The following is a 17,502-nucleotide window of genomic DNA, read 5'->3' as shown; positions in this document are numbered from 1 at the left end:
ACCATGTGGCCAAAATGAATGCCGAACTTAAAAGACTAATCGCAGGCACAAGCCACCTACCATTCGAGCCCAGGAACAGGGATGGAGCCAAGGCCTGATGATGCCACCCAAGAGTAACCGTAGAAACTATCTTTTTAACGATATCTCCTATAACATGTAGTCAATAGAATAATTTTTCCCTCCCTTATCGTTTTACCTTCCTTTAGAATTTTTTTCTTTTTTTCCTCTCTCTTGTCACATATAACCGTGTTAAGTTGTGACACGTACGCGCGCGTTGTAAGGAATAGCAGCAAAACTTGAGGACAATCGATGGTTCATGATGGAAGAAGGGTATACATATTTTTTTAAAAATAACCCGTGGCCATTTGACCACTGGTCATTTTTAAAAGGGCGGAATGTTGTATCCTAACCCTTCTTCCAAAATTGAGATTTTTATATATTATCTTTTTACTTGTTTTTTTAATGAGTGAAACACACCAAGCGCAGCAAACTGCAAAACACCAGGTGTTGTTAAGTAATGAACCGGAGGAGGGCTAGGATGGCAGAATTTGCAACCTTGCTTCAAGGAAAGATAAGGCCTGATGAACGGGCACATGTCACCCGTGCAAGGGCAGAGACAGTGGGAGTGTCAGCCAGACATAGTTAAGGCAAAAAGCCCAATCATCCTGCATGGTTTTAAAGTAACGTCAAAATTCGAAATTCAACAACAGAGTAGGCTAAATTATCGATCCTCGCGCTCGCTCAAATTGGAGACCAGGCTGCGAGCTACATCAATGAACCATTGCCCATTTGCTAATCCAATACTGAATGTTAATATTACTGAAGTCAAAACGAATTCTATGACCTCAGCACATGGGCAAATAATAGGGCAGTGTCGACTCAAAGGCAATGGAAGAAAACAGAGGCGCCTTTGTCTAAATCACAACCACAGAAAGCCAGGAATCATCACTGATTGTGTGTTCAGGGATTCCGAGCTAGTTAGAACACGTGCACACAGGGAGGAGTACGCCTTGTCCTCCTGCAGCTGAGGGAACAAAGATAAACCCAAAAAGGCCTTGGACCTGAAATTAAGAATAACACTCCCAGAGCAGAAGGTTGGATGACCACAGTGAGCTGATTTAAAAGAGTGTTGTATATCTCTCAAGGCGGGCAAGACCCAGCTGAATAACAAGGCTGCGGGGGTCACCAGAAGTTCGCGTTCGCCTAGTTAAGACAAAAAGCTCAATTATTCTGTATTGCTATTAAAGTAACGTTAAAGTCGGAATTTAACAACAGGGTAGGCTAAAGTTATTGATATTCACACCCACTCCAATTAAACCAGGCCACAAGTTACGCCTACTGAACCATCACCATCATTAAGTCAATATGAAATGTTATTTCCATACTTTAATACTTTCTATACAACTCGACCCGAAGCATATGACAATCAGAACCTTCCTAAGTCAAAATTGAATCGCACCCAGACAGGAGCGAATAGTCGATATAAGGTTGAAGAGGGAAGGAAATTAAGAGCACGGCGAACTGCAAACGCAAGCAAAAAGCCGGGAATGACACCAGCCCAGCAACAGCGAGTCGGGCTTCGACAGGCCATAAAGTAGGAATAATAACTCCCGGGGTCAGGGGACACAAGAAGAAGCAGGCAGACAAAAACCAGAACTGACTCCAAGGTTCAACCGCCCTCACCTACAAGGAGTGACAGAAATTAATGAGGCCTTGAGTTAACGGCGTCAGCTGGACGGCAACAACCACGGCGAGCAGAGATAGGGTGGGGCAAAGACTGCGGGGCTATGGAGTGCAACTTCGTGTCAGTAAAGCTCTGACAAACAAGTTAAGTTAAAGACATCACAATACATAATATCGTACATAACATCAATGTTAACGCTATTCACCGTAAACTATATTCCGCTTATAACCATGCAGACACCAAGGAATACGAATTCCTAGGATCAAGAAACTTTAACCTAAGATATCGGAAATAAATTAATAATAATAAGCATATGCATGAAAAGACAAAAGTGGAACTTATGAAAGGCCAGGATAACGGGATGAATCACCACCAGGTCGAATATAAATACATAATAAAAACGATGTTAAACCCAGGGTCGGAGAGAAAGGGAGATCCCGGCCGTCTTTGTATCCCCGCAGCGCGGGATAGGAGTGTGTATACGCTCGGGGAAACACCTCCACTTGAGTCAAGCACCACGATGGGAAACGACAGACCTTGGGTTACATACAGAATCATAACTGTGAAATAGTAAGGAACAAATGTTAACTTAAAACTTTTTAACCATTTCTTTGTGCGCCGGGTCGGAGAGAGTGTTGCCCCTCCCTCCAGGTGGTGCAACACGAACAAAGACCCCTATGAGACGATTTGTAATATCTGTGTTTTGGGTTCATGAAGAAGGCCAAACAAGAGATAATATTGCACCCAGACAGAGAGGCGACCTCGAGGCAATTTGTAACATCTTATTGTTTGCTCGTGGGTTTATGGAGGGAGTGTGACAACGGAAATACCGTGGGTGATGCACACAAGGACATACGGACGTACGGACACACACATGGACACACCTGCCTACGGACAGATCCTGACACAGCAAAAATCGAAAGAAGCCCCGCCTTGTGGGCGGGATCCAGGGGGATTTTTCGGCATAAAGGAAAGGATCCTGAGCATTGGAAACCAGTGCGACCAGTGGGTCCACTCAGGAGTGCGACCAGCGGGTCGACTCAGGAGCGAGTGCGACCAGCGGGTCGACTCAGGAGCGAGCTCGACCGGGAGGGTCGGCTCAGGAGCGAGCTGCGACCAGCGGGTCGGCTCGACTCATCTTCAGCTCGTCTGGGACTCAGCCGAGTTCGATCGGCTTACCAAAGCCGGCTCTCGGGGCTCGACTCAAGCGGCTCCCCATCTCCTCTGCAGGCGGGCAAGACCCGCTTGACAGCTCAACTCGGCCTGCGTGGGTCAACCTCTGCCGAGTCGGAGGTCTCTGCTGCCGCCGGAGTGGTGAGGGTCGCGGTTTGGCGACGAGGCTCCGTGCACACCCTGGTCGACGACCCAACACTGCACGCTGCGAGCGAGTTGTGGGCGCCACCTACCGACCGGGTTCCGAACTGCGACAGCGTATCAACGGGCATCCGAACCAGTTCACCACGGTGACAGGGGAGCGACTGATACGTATGACGCGCACCGCCCCCTCACCACACGACCACCAGGCGTCTGTTTGACATAAAGAATCGACTCCGAACACCGACTATTCAAGACAACTCTTACCACTCAAACACACTCGAACCCATAAGCCATCCGTGGCTGGGAAGGCATCACAACGAGACCGAGTGATGGCCATCCGTCGTTTATAAGAGTATTCGTAATTTTTATCTTTAATATTTAGTGGGCTGTACTCTTAATCGCATAAATTCCCAACAGATCCATCAATACGAACTGATTCTTGGCACCTCCTTCCGCCGAGCCACGCTCACGTGGGGAGTGGTGGCCCACCGGATCCTTATCAGGTGATCTGGTCCCCAATTAGTAAACTTGGTATAAGATAACGATCTTCGGAAAAGGAGCACCGTCGCAGGCCCTTACTCCGAGCCGTTCTGTTGTCAGATAACCTGCCGATGTATCTGTTGATATTGGTGCCTTTAAGAATAATAACTGTTTTGATTGTGTTTTTTTATCGCCGTATAATCTTTCAAGTATCTTTCAGTCATAATCGCCGCACGTACTCGCATCCTCTACAGAATATTCAACTGTCCCGTGACCCAAGGTGCTAACAACGTGATAAGGGTTGCGTATGATCAATAAGGAGTGCGGTACTGCGTGAACAATATTGAGTATAATCATTCATTAACGTTAAGGTTTTCTTAGCATAGTATTTGCATATTTTAACGACTCTCTCTCTCACTAACAACCATCGCGTTATGCGGGATCCATGTGCCGTTGTCAAAGTGAAATCAGACAATCGTTGATGATACTGTATTGATGCCGTGTTGACGTTCCGGGATTGAGAGTTCGCATACTATATCATAGTTAAGGTTGAATTAGTAATAAATTGATCAATACAGAAGTGGTTGTGTGATTCTTTCCTGAAATCTATGCATAAGATCTGCTTCTGCGTTGAGATCTGAACTTGGTGACCTTAATAAACACACTAATACATACTCAGTAAATGTTAAAGCGATAACGGGGTGAACCGGGGACCTAAAATATAACCACGAATACACACTCTGGGAATGTTAAAGCGAGAATGAGACGAACCTAGACAACGATGCCGAGTTAATCTAAGTTAATCTTGCATACTTACACCACACCTGCATAACTGCATACGATTAATTGCCTTATTCCGATCGATAACCCACCCTCATCACCGAGGCGGGGTCTGGTTATCATAACGACTTGCATTATCATAATTACACCCACTCGCATAATTAATACGATTACCTCTCGAATTGGCATAATTAAAATGTGCATAATTACATAAATTAACATATTTCCGGATAATTACACATTTGGCCAAATTTCATTTAATTATTATTATTTTCACTGAATATTCATAACCCACATATACAACATAATAATTTCACCCACGCACGCATACAACATAACAAATTTTGATAACCAACATATACAACAAGTGTGTGAGCGTCTGTGTCAATAAGTGGCTGAGTGAGTGGCTGAAAGGGTGAATGGTTGAATGAGTGACTGATTGGTTGAGTGGTTTAGTAAGTGATTAAGCGAGTGGTTGAGTGAGTGATAGTTAGTGTGCAAGTGAGTGGTTAAGTGAATAAGTGGTTGAGTGAGTGATTGAGTCAGTGGTTTAATGATCGAGTGAGTGGTTGAGTATTCGAGCGAGTGGTTGAATGAGTGGTTGATTGATTGGTTTAGTGAGTGGTTGAGTGAGCGGTTGCATGAGTAACTGAGTGAATGAGTGGTTAAGTGAGTGGTTGAGTTAATGACTGAGTGAGTGATTGGTTGCGCGAGTAGTTGAGTGAGTGAATGGTTGAGTGTGTAGTTGAGTGAGTGGTTTAAGTTAGTGTTTGAGTGAATGGCTGGCTGAATGAGTGAGTGGCTAAGTGAGTGAGTGGCTGAGTGAGTGAGTGGTTGAATGGGTGGTTTAGTGAGTGAGTGGTTGAGTGAGTGATTGAGTCAGTGGTTGAATGATCGAGTGAGTAGTTGAGTTATCGAGCGAGTGGTTGAGTGAGTGGTTGAGTAAGTGGTTTAGTGAGTGGTTGATTGAGTGAGTGGTTGACTGAGTGAGTGGTTGAATCATCGAGTGAGCGGTTGAGCAAGTGAGTGGTTGAGAGATTCAGTGAGTGAGAGGTTGAGTGAATGGTTGAGTGAGTGGCTGAGTGAGTTAGTGGTTGAGTGAGTGGTTGCGTGGTTGAGTAAGTGCTTGAGTGAGTGGTAGAGTGAGTGAGTGGTTGATTGAGTATTTGAGTGAGTGGTTGATTGAGTAGTTGAGTGAGTGAGTGGTTGAGTGAGTGAGTGGTTGAGTGAGTGAGTGGTTGAGTGAGTGAGAGGTTGAGCGAATGAGAGGCTGAGTGAGAGGTTGAGTGTGCAATTGAGTGGCTGAGTGAGTGAATGGTTGAGTGAGAGTGATGGTTGAGTGGTTGAGTAAATTATTAAGTGAGTGAGTGGTTGAGTTAGTGAGTGGTTGAGTGAGTCGTTGAGGGGTTGGGTGAGGGGTTGGGTGAGTGGTTGAATGAGTGGTTGAATGAGTGGTTGAGTGAGTGAATGGATGAGTGAGCAAGTGAGTAGCTGAGTGGTTGAGTTAATAATTGAGTGATTGGTTGAGTGAGTGCCTGTGTGAGTGAATGGTTGAGTGAGTGACTGAGTGAGTGGATAATTGAGTGAGTTGATTATTGAATGAGTGGTTGAGTGAGTACTTGAGTGAGCAAGTGAGTGGTTGAGTGAGCAAGTGAGTGGATAATTGAGTGAGTTGATTATTGAGTGAGTGGTTGAGTGCATGGTTGAGTTAGTGGTTGAGTGAGTGAGTACTTGCGTGAACAAGTGAGTGGTTGAGTGAGTTGTTGAATGGGTGGTTGAGTGAGTCGTTGAGTGGTTGAGTGATCGAGTGGTTGAGTGATCGAGTGGTTGAGTGAGTGAGTGCGTGAGCGGCTGAGTCAATGAGTAAGTGGCTGAATGAGTGGCTGAAAGGGTGAATGGTTGCATGAGTGAGTGATTGGTTGAGTGGTTTAGTAAATGATTAAGTGAGTGGTTGAGTGAGCGGTTGCGTGAGTGTCTGAGTGGTTGAGTGAGTGGTTGAGTAAATGGTTGAGTGAGTGAGTAGTTGAGTGAATGGTTTAAGTTAGTGTTTGAGTGAGTGAGTGGCTGAATGAGTGAGTGGCTAAGTGAGGGAGTGGCTGAGTGAATGAGTGGTTGAATGGGTGGTTTAGTGGTTGAGTGAGTGGTTGAGTGAGTGAGTGGTTGAGTGAGTGAGTGAGCGAGCGGCTGAGTCAATGAGTAAGTGGCTGAGTGAGTGGCTGAAAGGCTGAATGGTTGAATGAGTGAGTGATTGTTTGAGTGGTTTAGTAAGTGATTAAGTGAGAGGTTGAGTGAGTGATAGTGTGCAAGTGAGTGGTTAAGTGAATAAGTGATTGAGTGAGTGGTTGAATCATCGAGTGAGCGGTTGAGCAAGTCAGTGGTTGAGAGGTTGAGTGAGTGAGAGGTTGAATGAATGGTTGAGTGAGTGGCTGAGTGAGTTAGTGGTTGAGTGAGTGGTTGCGTGGTTGAGTAAGTGCTTGAGTGAGTGGTAGAATGAGTGAGTGGTTGATTAAGTAGTTGAGTCAGTGAGTGGTTGAGTGAGTGGTTGAGTGAGTGAGTGGTTGAGTGGTTGAGTGAGTGGTTGAGAGGTTGAGCGAGTGAGAGCCTGAGTGAGTGAGAGGTTGAGTGTGCAATTGAGTGGCTGAGTGAGTGAATGGTTGAGTGAGAGTGATGGTTGAGTGGTTGAGTAAATTATTAAGCGAGTGAGTAGTTGAGTTAGTGAGTGGTTAAGTGAGTGGTTGAGTGAGTCGTTGAGTGAGTGTTTGGGTGAGGGGTTGGGTGAGGGGTTGAGTGAGTGGTTGAATGAGTAGTTGAGTGAGTGGTTGACTGAGTGAATGGATAAGTGAGCAAGTGAGTAGCTGAGTGGTTGAGTTAATAATTGAGTGATTGGTTGAGTGACTGGATAATTGAGTGAGTTGATTATTGAGTGAGTGGTTGAGTGAGTGGTTGAGTGCGTGGTTGAGTGCGTGGTTGAGTGAGTTTTGGTATACGTCGTGTTTTGACGAGAAAAAAATGTCTTGGGATACGACGTATTGCTTGGGATGCGACACGCTTGCTAGAACTTGTATGGGTCGGGATGAGTCACCGCGTACCCGCGTATACCCCGTTCACGACTGAAACAAAACGCCGCTCCTCAGTCTGCCTGTACAGTAGATTTCGTTTCAGTGCACATCCCTTGCTATAACTCGTAGGCTATCAACTCCTCTCAGCAAGGTAAAGTGATATTACATTTATTTTCATTTTAATTTATTTATGCATTTATTTTAATTTATGTATGCATTTTAGTAATAAGAAGTGTCTAAATTATTTTATACAACCCCATCAATGTATAATATGCGATATAAAATATCATTTCTTATAATCTGGAAGGGATTATTTCCTTTCCCTTTATTTATTATGGGAAAAATTCGTTCGGTATACGTCATTTTCGGTATAAGTCCTACCTTCTGGAACGAATTAACGACGTATACCGAGGTACCACTGTACTCATTCAGTAGTAAGACACTTAAATTGATGGACAAAGCTCTCATCAGAATCCCCTATTTTGATCCACACAATAGGAACAGAGACATACACTCATATCGCAACAGTAGAAGCGGAGGCAATGATCAGAGGTCTGAGGAAGTTGGACGAGAAAGCAAGTCTGCTGAAAAGAAGTTTACATGAACATTCTATACCATGGGTAAAATCACTACCATACAAGGTTAGGGATTATTTCAAACAACTGAGCCTGGCAGTGATTAGGAAGTTTGGAAAATATTCAATACTGTCGGAGGGGTTTAATGCTGCCAAATTTATGACCCAATGCATAGACGAGGAGCGTATTACGCAGGTGATGTTTATCAATACCACGAAGGTGACAAAATGTTCAAAATTATGTTTTTTTAATCCTTGAGTCCAGAGATGACAGAAATTGTGGAAATGGTTTTGGGCCCAGACGGCCTCCTTACACCACATAGAGAATAGGGCTCACACGGCATGTGTTGTGTCTATACCCTTTTTTTTATTAAGACATCTGGAGATGTACAGATAAGGTGCAGAGTAAATAACGGTTGCAACTCGCGTTTTCCTAACGTTTTCCTTACCGAAAAGTAGAAACTTAACAAAGATAATTAACCAACAAACAATAATTTTTTATTATTAGTATATGTTTCCTACCTACACGACCTTTCTAAAAACTAAAGAGTACGAATTCCAGAAAGCTTAAGTGGAAACATAGTTACGCTTAACCTCAGGACATTAAAATATAACTCAGAATAAAACACCAATCTCTGGAGAACTAAACTTGGCGAAGCCCCAAAATAATAATGTGACGAGGATCATTACGAATATTCATTAAACATACTAAGACCGAAGGAACTCATAAAATATAATTCAAGAATAAATGTAACACACAGGACCACATAAATGTATTGCAAACATCTCCTCAGCCACCTTTGTCTTCCAGCGGGGTCTGACAAGCAAAGAGGGAGCAAAAAGGTCGCGAGGAGGGGTCGCGGGGGTGTCTGCTTTTTCTCGCTCTGTTTGTGTTTTGTTGCCCGCTCGCAAGGAATGCGCAAGAGAGAGGGGAGTCACGTTTTGAGTTAGGCACAGGCACACAGCGAACGAGCACTCTGGGTTGAGCCGTGCTCAGTCTCGCAACTCGGCTTGCGACGCGGCGTTGCGACGGGGCTCGCAAGGGAGGTGTGGCGGTCGTGCCTCGAGAAGAGATGGGACGACGAGACATCGTTAAAGTGACAGTCTGAGAGCAGTCTGGGTTGAGTCGTGCTCAGTCTCGCAACTCGGCGTGCGACGCGGCGTTGCGACGGGGCTCGCAAGAGAGTTGGGGCAGATCGTGCCTCGAGGAGAGATGGGACGATGAGGGGTCAGAGAGTGACCGCCTGAGAGCAATCTGTCCAAGTCGCGCTCAGTCTCGCAACTCGGCTTGCGACGCAGCGTTGCGACGGGGGCTCGCAAGAGAGCTGGGGCGGTTGTGCCTCGAGAAGTGATGGAACGAGGAGGAGTCGTTCGAGTCGCAGAAGTCTGAGTTCAACCTGGGTCGGGGCTGGGTTTCAGCCGTGCTCCGGCTGGCGGAGCGTCGTGAGGAAACGAAACACCGATGCCGATAGCCGGTGTCGCTTCTCGCAGAACGAAGTTAAGTGCGAGTGAAGCTGGCAGCTGCACGAACAAGGGAAGCACGGAGCAGAGAGAGTGACGAGTGACGACAAGCAATCAACCTGTGGCGGAGATCGCCAAGCGTCGACCAAGCGTGCAAAGCAGAGAGAGCGCAAGAACAGCACGACTTGAGCGCCACCGAGCGCCACCGAGCGCCACCGAGCGCCACCGAGCGACACCGAGCGCCACCGAGCGACAACGAGCGACACCGAGCGCCACCGAGCGACACGAGCGACCGAGCATCTTCAAGGACAGCATCGTGCCAACTCGTCATCTAGCAGTAGAGGGAGAGAGAGCGCAAGAGCAGCACGACTCGGACGTCACCGGGCGTCACCGAGCGTCGTGCCAACTCGTCATCCAGCAGTGGAGAGAGAGAGCGCACAAGCAGAGACACGCAAGAGAGACGGAACGAGCAGGGGCTCGCGGCGGCCACGCCCAACCCAGAGAAAACTTCTGGCCACTGTTTGTATCCTCCTACACCACACAAGCTAACGACACAATTAATATTACGAGGGGACAACGCACACACAGCACGCACACGAATAAGACTTAAAAAAAAATTTGTCTTTGCGTTTCAAAAAGGGTTGCCATTTCGAGGTCGTGCATTCAATATCAACTGATTGTGCAAAGCAGTTGCTGCCGTCGAGTTACATGAATAAGAAATGTTTTAGTCATTCATTTTCGTTAACTGCATAATTTCGCCAATGAAGAAGTATTTTTAGTCATTCATTTTCGTTAATTGCATAATCGAGTTACATGAATTTATTGACGTGTACCTGCTTTCGCATAAGAGAGTGTCATGTGCTTGTTTAGAATTAAAATTGCTTAACACCAACTGTTCGAGTGCTTCTTTCCAAGTCCATGCAAAACTGTCTTATTCATAAGAGCTGTAGCCTGTGATGAGATCTGAAACTGGAGACCTAAAATAACAAACACACTAAGATAATCGGCAAATGTTTAATCGATGATAATCGTGTTATCCTGATTGATATAACTCTGGATAAACGAAACTAAGCCTAATTATCATAACTGCTCACATCAACATAATCGCAAGCATCCGCATAAATTACTACGATTATCTCCGCGATTATAATAATGTATGCATATAATTACGTGCATTATCATAATTTACGCATGTTAATACACACATTAACATAATTAATGCGATTTGCGCATTTTTCGGAAAATTATTAATTTTTTTTATTTTTATCAAAATTTCATAATCCAACACATACAACATAATGGGTGGCGTCGTCCGGGAACTCTCGCAGACAGTGTTTTGCATGGATGATGGAATGAATCACTACGTGTTAACCAGAATATCGGGACCAAACATTGCATTGTGATTGTAAACGGGCGTAAAAAAAAAAAACGCCCTCTGAGGTTAAAACCCAGAATAGCAGGTTGAAACAAAGAGTGGAATTAAGATAATATCGTATCGAATCAATTGCATCCTGTGATAAATGGTGTTAGAGGTACGCACACTGAATCGGAAAATAACAGAATAGATCGAGCAAAAACTGACTACACTCTGTGAGATAATTGTTTTATAAGTACTCTGAAAAGGAATGTCAGGGCAGCTGACGCCACACTTGAGATGCTAGGATTAAGAATAATTTTTGAATGGGTTACGGGAATCTGGGAGCTCGTATTAAAACGTACCGACCAATCTGTTACAAAGCAGTACAGTCAGAGAGACATATGGGAAGGGAGCTGTATCGATAACACGAACACACCTCGGGGGAAACTAATTGACTGGATAAAATGTAACGAAGGCGAACACAATGCAAAAACTGCAGAGAAGGCAGGACAGGACTCATGCCTTCTCACACAGGCATACAGACAGGGATTGTGGAATGAAGAAAAATTTGGAAAGGAAACGGGAGAGAAATCGTCTCTAATAAACAAGGAGAAATGTCCTCACACCCTCGAGAGGGAGGAGAAATCAGTGCTCGCGAGACCAGCGAAACTCACAGACGTTGATCCACAGAATAAATATGGAAGTAACATTAAATCACACTCCTGGGTACGTGGACAGAGTCCAGGGACTGATCGCACAAAAGTTAAAGTAAAGTCGCCAGGACATGCTCCACTAAGGGCAGAGGCAAAAACTGAAGGGAAATGGCAACACGAGCGACCCGGCACAGAGCGCACACAAGAAAAATGCACGCCGCTTAATCACGCCCGACACAGTACAGATCAAAGTGACAGATTGCCTGATGATAACTTGTTTGATGATGACGCTGTCGGCAATCAACTTTCGGAATACCTATTCACCAGTAAAACCCTTAAATTGATGGACAAGGCTCTAGTCAGAATTCCCGATTTTGACCCCCACAATAAGTCCATGGATATACACACACATATCGCAACAGTAGAAGAGGAGGCAATGATTAGAGGGCTGAGGAGACGGGATGAAAAAGCGACTTTGTTGAAACGAAGCTTACATAAAGAATCTATACCATGGGTAAATTCACTACCACACAAGGTTAGAAATGATTTTAAACAACTGAGCCTGGCAGTGATTCGGAAGTTTGGAGAATATTCGACACTCACTGAGGGGTTTTATGCTGTAAAATCGATGACCCAGGGCATGGACCAAGATCCACGTGACTACCTTTTACAATTTAAAAGAGCGTATTACGCAGGCGATGTGAATCAATACCACGAAGGAGATAAAATGTTCAAAATTATATTTTTTTAATCCTTGAGCCCAGAGATTACAGAAAGGGTGAGAATGGTTTTGAATCCAGAAACCGCATCCTTACGCCGCATAGAGAGCAAGGCGTACATGGCATGGTTATACAGAGCTAAGAATCGTAATTCGGATCCAGAACACAGGGAGAGGGATAAGGAACCCAGCCTCTCGGAGAGGAATAAAAATCACCGAGCAGTCCCACAATGCAGGGAGGAGCAAACACGCACGCACCTGTGGCAAAATAAACCAGAGAGAGGTTGGCACGAGAATGAGAGCGGCACAAAGCCGAATATTCAGGAGAATCGCAGAATGTGGAGGCCAAGGGCAGAATCATATCAACACCCCATGCCCCGACATACGCAAGGTCAAAATTACCCACAAAGATGGCGAAGTAACGATCCAGGAAAAATTTGGCACCCAAATGGGAAAAACACTGGGCCAAAAATGTACGAGAATCGCAGGAGGGAGAGGTTCAGAGCAGAACCATATCAACACCCCATGCCCCGACATACGCAAGGTCAAAATTACCCACAAAGATGGCGAAGTAACAATCCAGGAAAAATTTGGCACCCAAATGGGAAAAACACTGGGCCAAAAATGTACGAGAATCGCAGGATGGGAGGTCAAAAACAATCAGTCCAATTACGACCAATTCCTCCACCGGCTATACCAGGAGGGAATAGAGGAATAACACAGAATGCGGTCCAAATACGTGATGAATCACCCACAGTGATTGAGAGCGAGCAGCCCATACGCGTCACGCACGCTGAAGTTTTGTTAAACCCTGGCCTCATTGGGAAATGCAAGCAGGCTGCAAGTGACAGGGCTGAATTGAAGTGTGATCGGACAGTAGATAACAGACAGCAGAGACAAAGAGAGAACACAGAGACACGCCCTGAGGAGCGCAGGCGTGAGCCTTTGAATGAAAAATATCCAAGGGAAACCAAAATTTATGTGGATCGGAGTGCTAAAATGGAGACGAATGTTCATGACATATCAGATATGGTGTTGGAATCTAACACACTCGTAAAAACAAAGAGGGCAACATTACGAGGCACAGAATTAAATCGACACACTGACTCGGCAAATGTGCATGTAATCGCAGAGAGAGCGAATGCCACGAACCAAGTGTCAAAGTGGGTCGTGTGCGCGAATTCCGGTTATGTGCAACACAATTTTTCACCACACACTCCCACGACGCGAGAGAGTGAGAGAGGAAACTACAAAAACGAACCCGAAAACCGTGATCGAATTATCAAAGTGATAAGTGGTAAACCAGGCAACATGAGAAAGGTAACGCATAAATGCGTTTGAAACCGCTACCTAGCGTTTCCCAGGATTTAACAAAAACAAAAATGAATATTCGTCGGAGTTATGATGTATGAGAACCGATGTAACGCAATATCGATGTTTAACGTGTTGTTATTTTCTTTGCTTATTTCAAATGTAACCATATCAAGATCGTAATACGTGCGCGCGCGTCGTAAGAAATGCGTCCGAAACCGCTACCGAGCGTTTCCCAGGATTTAACAAAAACAAAAATGAATATTCGCCGTAGTTATGATGGATGAGAACCGATGTAACGCAATATCGATGTTTAACGTGTTGTTTATTTTCTTTGCTTATTTCAGATGTAACCAGGTTAAGATTGTAATACATACACGTGCGTCGTAAGAAATAACCGCCGAGAGTGAGGGCGGCTTATGGATTCGTAACACAAAAAAAGGGGCATTTACTTGGTTTGAAAATTCGCCAGTGGCCAAATCGACCCCTGATAATTTTCAAAAGGGCGGATTGTTGTGTCTATACCCTTTTTTTTTTATTAAGAACAATTCAAAAAAACAATTTTTTTATTATATTTTTATTTTATCTATATATTTTTTTTTTATTAAACAATGAAAACAACTCACTTCTCCTCACAAGCACACCAGGAATCCATGAAACATGGAGGGCGGTTAAAATGTTGAGAATTCGGTCACAGAGAGGTCATAGACATCCAGATGGACAAAAGATGTATGGACTAGCCTCCCAAGACATCTGGAGATGTACAGATAAGGTGCAGAGTAAATAACGGTTGCAACTCGCGTTTTCGTAACGTTTTCCTTACCGAAAAGTAGAAACTTAACAAAGATAATTAACCAACAAACAATAATTTTTTATTAGTAGTATATGTTTCCTACCTACACGACCTTTCTAAAAACTAAAGAGTACGAATTCCAGAAAGCTTAAGTGGAAACATAGTTACGCTTAACCTCAGGACATTAAAATATAACTCAGAAAAAAACACCAATCTCTGGAGAACTAAACTTGGCGAAGCCCCAAAATAATAATGTGACGAGGATCATTACGAATATTCATTAAACATACTAAGACCGAAGGAACTCATAAAATATAATTCAAGAATAAATGTAACACACAGGACCACATAAATGTATTGCAAACATCTCCTCAGCCACCTTTGTCTTCCAGCGGGGTCTGACAAGCAAAGAGGGAGCAAAAAGGTCGCGAGGAGGGGTTGCGGGGGTGTCTGCTTTTTCTCGCTCTGTTTGTGTTTTGTTGCCCGCTCGCAAGGAATGCGCAAGAGAGAGGGGAGTCACGTTTTGAGTTAGGCACAGGCACACAGCGAACGAGCACTCTGGGTTGAGCCGTGCTCAGTCTCGCAACTCGGCTTGTGACGCAGCGTTGCGACGGGGCTCGCAAGGGAGGTGTGGCGGTCGTGCCTCGAGAAGAGATGGGACGACGAGACATCGTTAAAGTGACAGTCTGAGAGCAGTCTGGGTTGAGTCGTGCTCAGTCTCGCAACTCGGCGTGCGACGCGGCGTTGCGACGGGGCTCGCAAGAGAGTTGGGGCAGATCGTGCCTCGAGGAGAGATGGGACGACGAGGGGTCAGAGAGTGACCGCCTGAGAGCAACCGCCTGAGAGCAATCTGTCCAAGTCGCGCTCAGTCTCGCAACTCGGCTTGCGACGCAGCGTTGCGACGGGGGCTCACAAGAGAGCTGGGGCGGTTGTGCCTCGAGAAGTGATGGAACGAGGAGGAGTCGTTCGAGTCGCAGAAGTCTGAGTTCAACCTGGGTCGGGGCTGGGTTTCAGCCGTGCTCCGGCTGGCGGAGCGTCGTGAGGAAACGAAACACCGATGCCGATAGCCGGTGTCACTTCTCGCAGAACGAAGTTAAGTGCGAGTGAAGCTGGCAGCTGCACGAACAAGGGAAGCACGGAGCAGAGAGAGTGACGAGTGACGACAAGCAATCAACCTGTAAAAAGGCGGAGATCGCCAAGCGTCGACCAAGCGTGCAAAGCAGAGAGAGCGCAAGAACAGCACGACTCGAGCGCCACCGAGCGCCACCGAGCGCCACCGAGCGCCACCGAGCATCTTCAAGGACAGCATCGTGCCAACTCGTCATCTAGCAGTAGAGGGAGAGAGAGCGCAAGAGCAGCACGACTCGGACGTCACCGGGCGTCACCGAGCGTCGTGCCAACTCGTCATCCAGCAGTGGAGAGAGAGAGAGCGCACAAGCAGAGACACGCAAGAGAGACGGAACGAGCAGGGGCTCGCGGCGGCCACGCCCAACCCAGAGAAAACTTCTGGCCACTGTTTGTATCCTCCTACACCACACAAGCTAACGACACAATTAATATTACGAGGGGACAACGCACACACAGCACGCACACGAATAAGACTTAAAAAAAAATTGTCTTTGCGTTTCAAAAAGGGTTGCCATTTCGAGGTCGTGCATTCAATATTAACTGATCGTGCAAAGCAGTTGCTGCCGTCGAGTTACATGAATAAGAAATGTTTTAGTCATTCATTTTCGTTAACTGCATAATTTCGCCAATGAAGAAGTATTTTTAGTCATTCATTTTCGTTAATTGCATAATCGAGTTACATGAATTTATTGACGTGTACCTGCTTTCGCATAAGAGAGTGTCATGTGCTTGTTTAGAATTAAAATTGCTTAACACCAACTGTTCGAGTGCTTCTTTCCAAGTCCATGCAAAACTGTCTTATTCATAAGAGCTGTAGCCTGTGATGAGATCTGAAACTGGAGACCTAAAATAACAAACACACTAAGATAATCGGCAAATGTTTAATCGATGATAATCGTGTTATCCTGATTGATATAACTCTGGATAAAGCCTAATTATCATAACTGCTCACATCAACATAATCGCAAGCATCCGCATAAATTACTACGATTATCTCCGCGATTATAATAATTTATGCATATAATTACGTGCATTATCATAATTTATGCATGTTAATACACACATTAACATAATTAATGCGATTTGTGCATTTTTCGGAAAATTATAACTTTTTATTATTTTTATCTAAATTTCATAATCCAACACATACAACACATGGGTATATAGAATTAGGATCAATAATTCGGACAAAACACACAAGGAGATAATGCACCCCACCATCCAGAGGGAAGTAAAAATCACGTGAGCAGCTACAGCACCCCACATGTGAGGCATATAATACACCAAGCCCCACAATACAGAGAGGAGCAAGCACCCACAAACTACCAACATAATTACACACAGATGGCGAGGTAACAATCCAGCAAGAGAGTGGCACACCAATCCAAGGCAACCACAGCGCACAAAGACAGGTAATTATTGTAATCTCAGGGTGTGGAAGCCAAGAGCGGAATCATACCAGCACCCCATGCCACGACAAACTCAAGGTGAAACACAATCTGCCCATTCCCCCTCGATACTCCCACCAGCTATACCAGGAGGGAGGAGAGAAACAGGAAAGACGGAAACAAAAATGGGCTCAACTCAGATGCAAAATGTGGCACAAACACGTGGTGAATCACCCACATTAATTGAAAATGAGCTGCCAATGAGAGCACTGCCCGCTGAATTACTGCAAAATCACAGTTTTTCATCCAAAGGCTGATGCCTGCATTCCTCAGGGCGTGTCCCTGTAGCACGTTCCTCTGCCCCATCCATTGTACAATCATGCAAATCCGCGAGACAATGGGAAACTTTTCCAATTACCTGGCGATCAGGTTTTACTCCCCCGACCTGCGGTTTGTCATCATCTCCTGTCGGATGTAGATCGGAGTGCTGAAATGGGGGAAGGGAAGATTTACAATGGATCGGGAATTGTGTTGAAACCCAAAAGCACAAAAGGGGGGAGGACCCAACGGGGAACGGAATCGAATCGACTCACCGAGTTAAATGTACGGATCAATGAGTGGTGGCCCACTTTACTCCAGTGACCCGGGTGCTGCTGCGGGTCCACTTTCTGCCCCGCCTCCTTTCCCCCTCCCCTTATCTCTCCCCCCCTACTGCCGAGGCCTATATAACCTCGTGCCACGGCAGATCTCTCGCCTACTTCAGCAGTTTTATCTTGCTGTGGTTGTCCCACCTGATGGG

The sequence above is a fragment of the Lethenteron reissneri genome, chromosome 19 (genome assembly GCF_015708825.2).
Source record: "Lethenteron reissneri isolate LAM-NWPU_2019-01 chromosome 19, ASM1570882v1, whole genome shotgun sequence".
Taxonomy (NCBI): Eukaryota; Metazoa; Chordata; class Hyperoartia; order Petromyzontiformes; family Petromyzontidae; genus Lethenteron; species Lethenteron reissneri.
The sequence above is the reverse complement of the archived record's forward strand: the minus strand, read 5'-3'. Positions refer to the sequence as shown.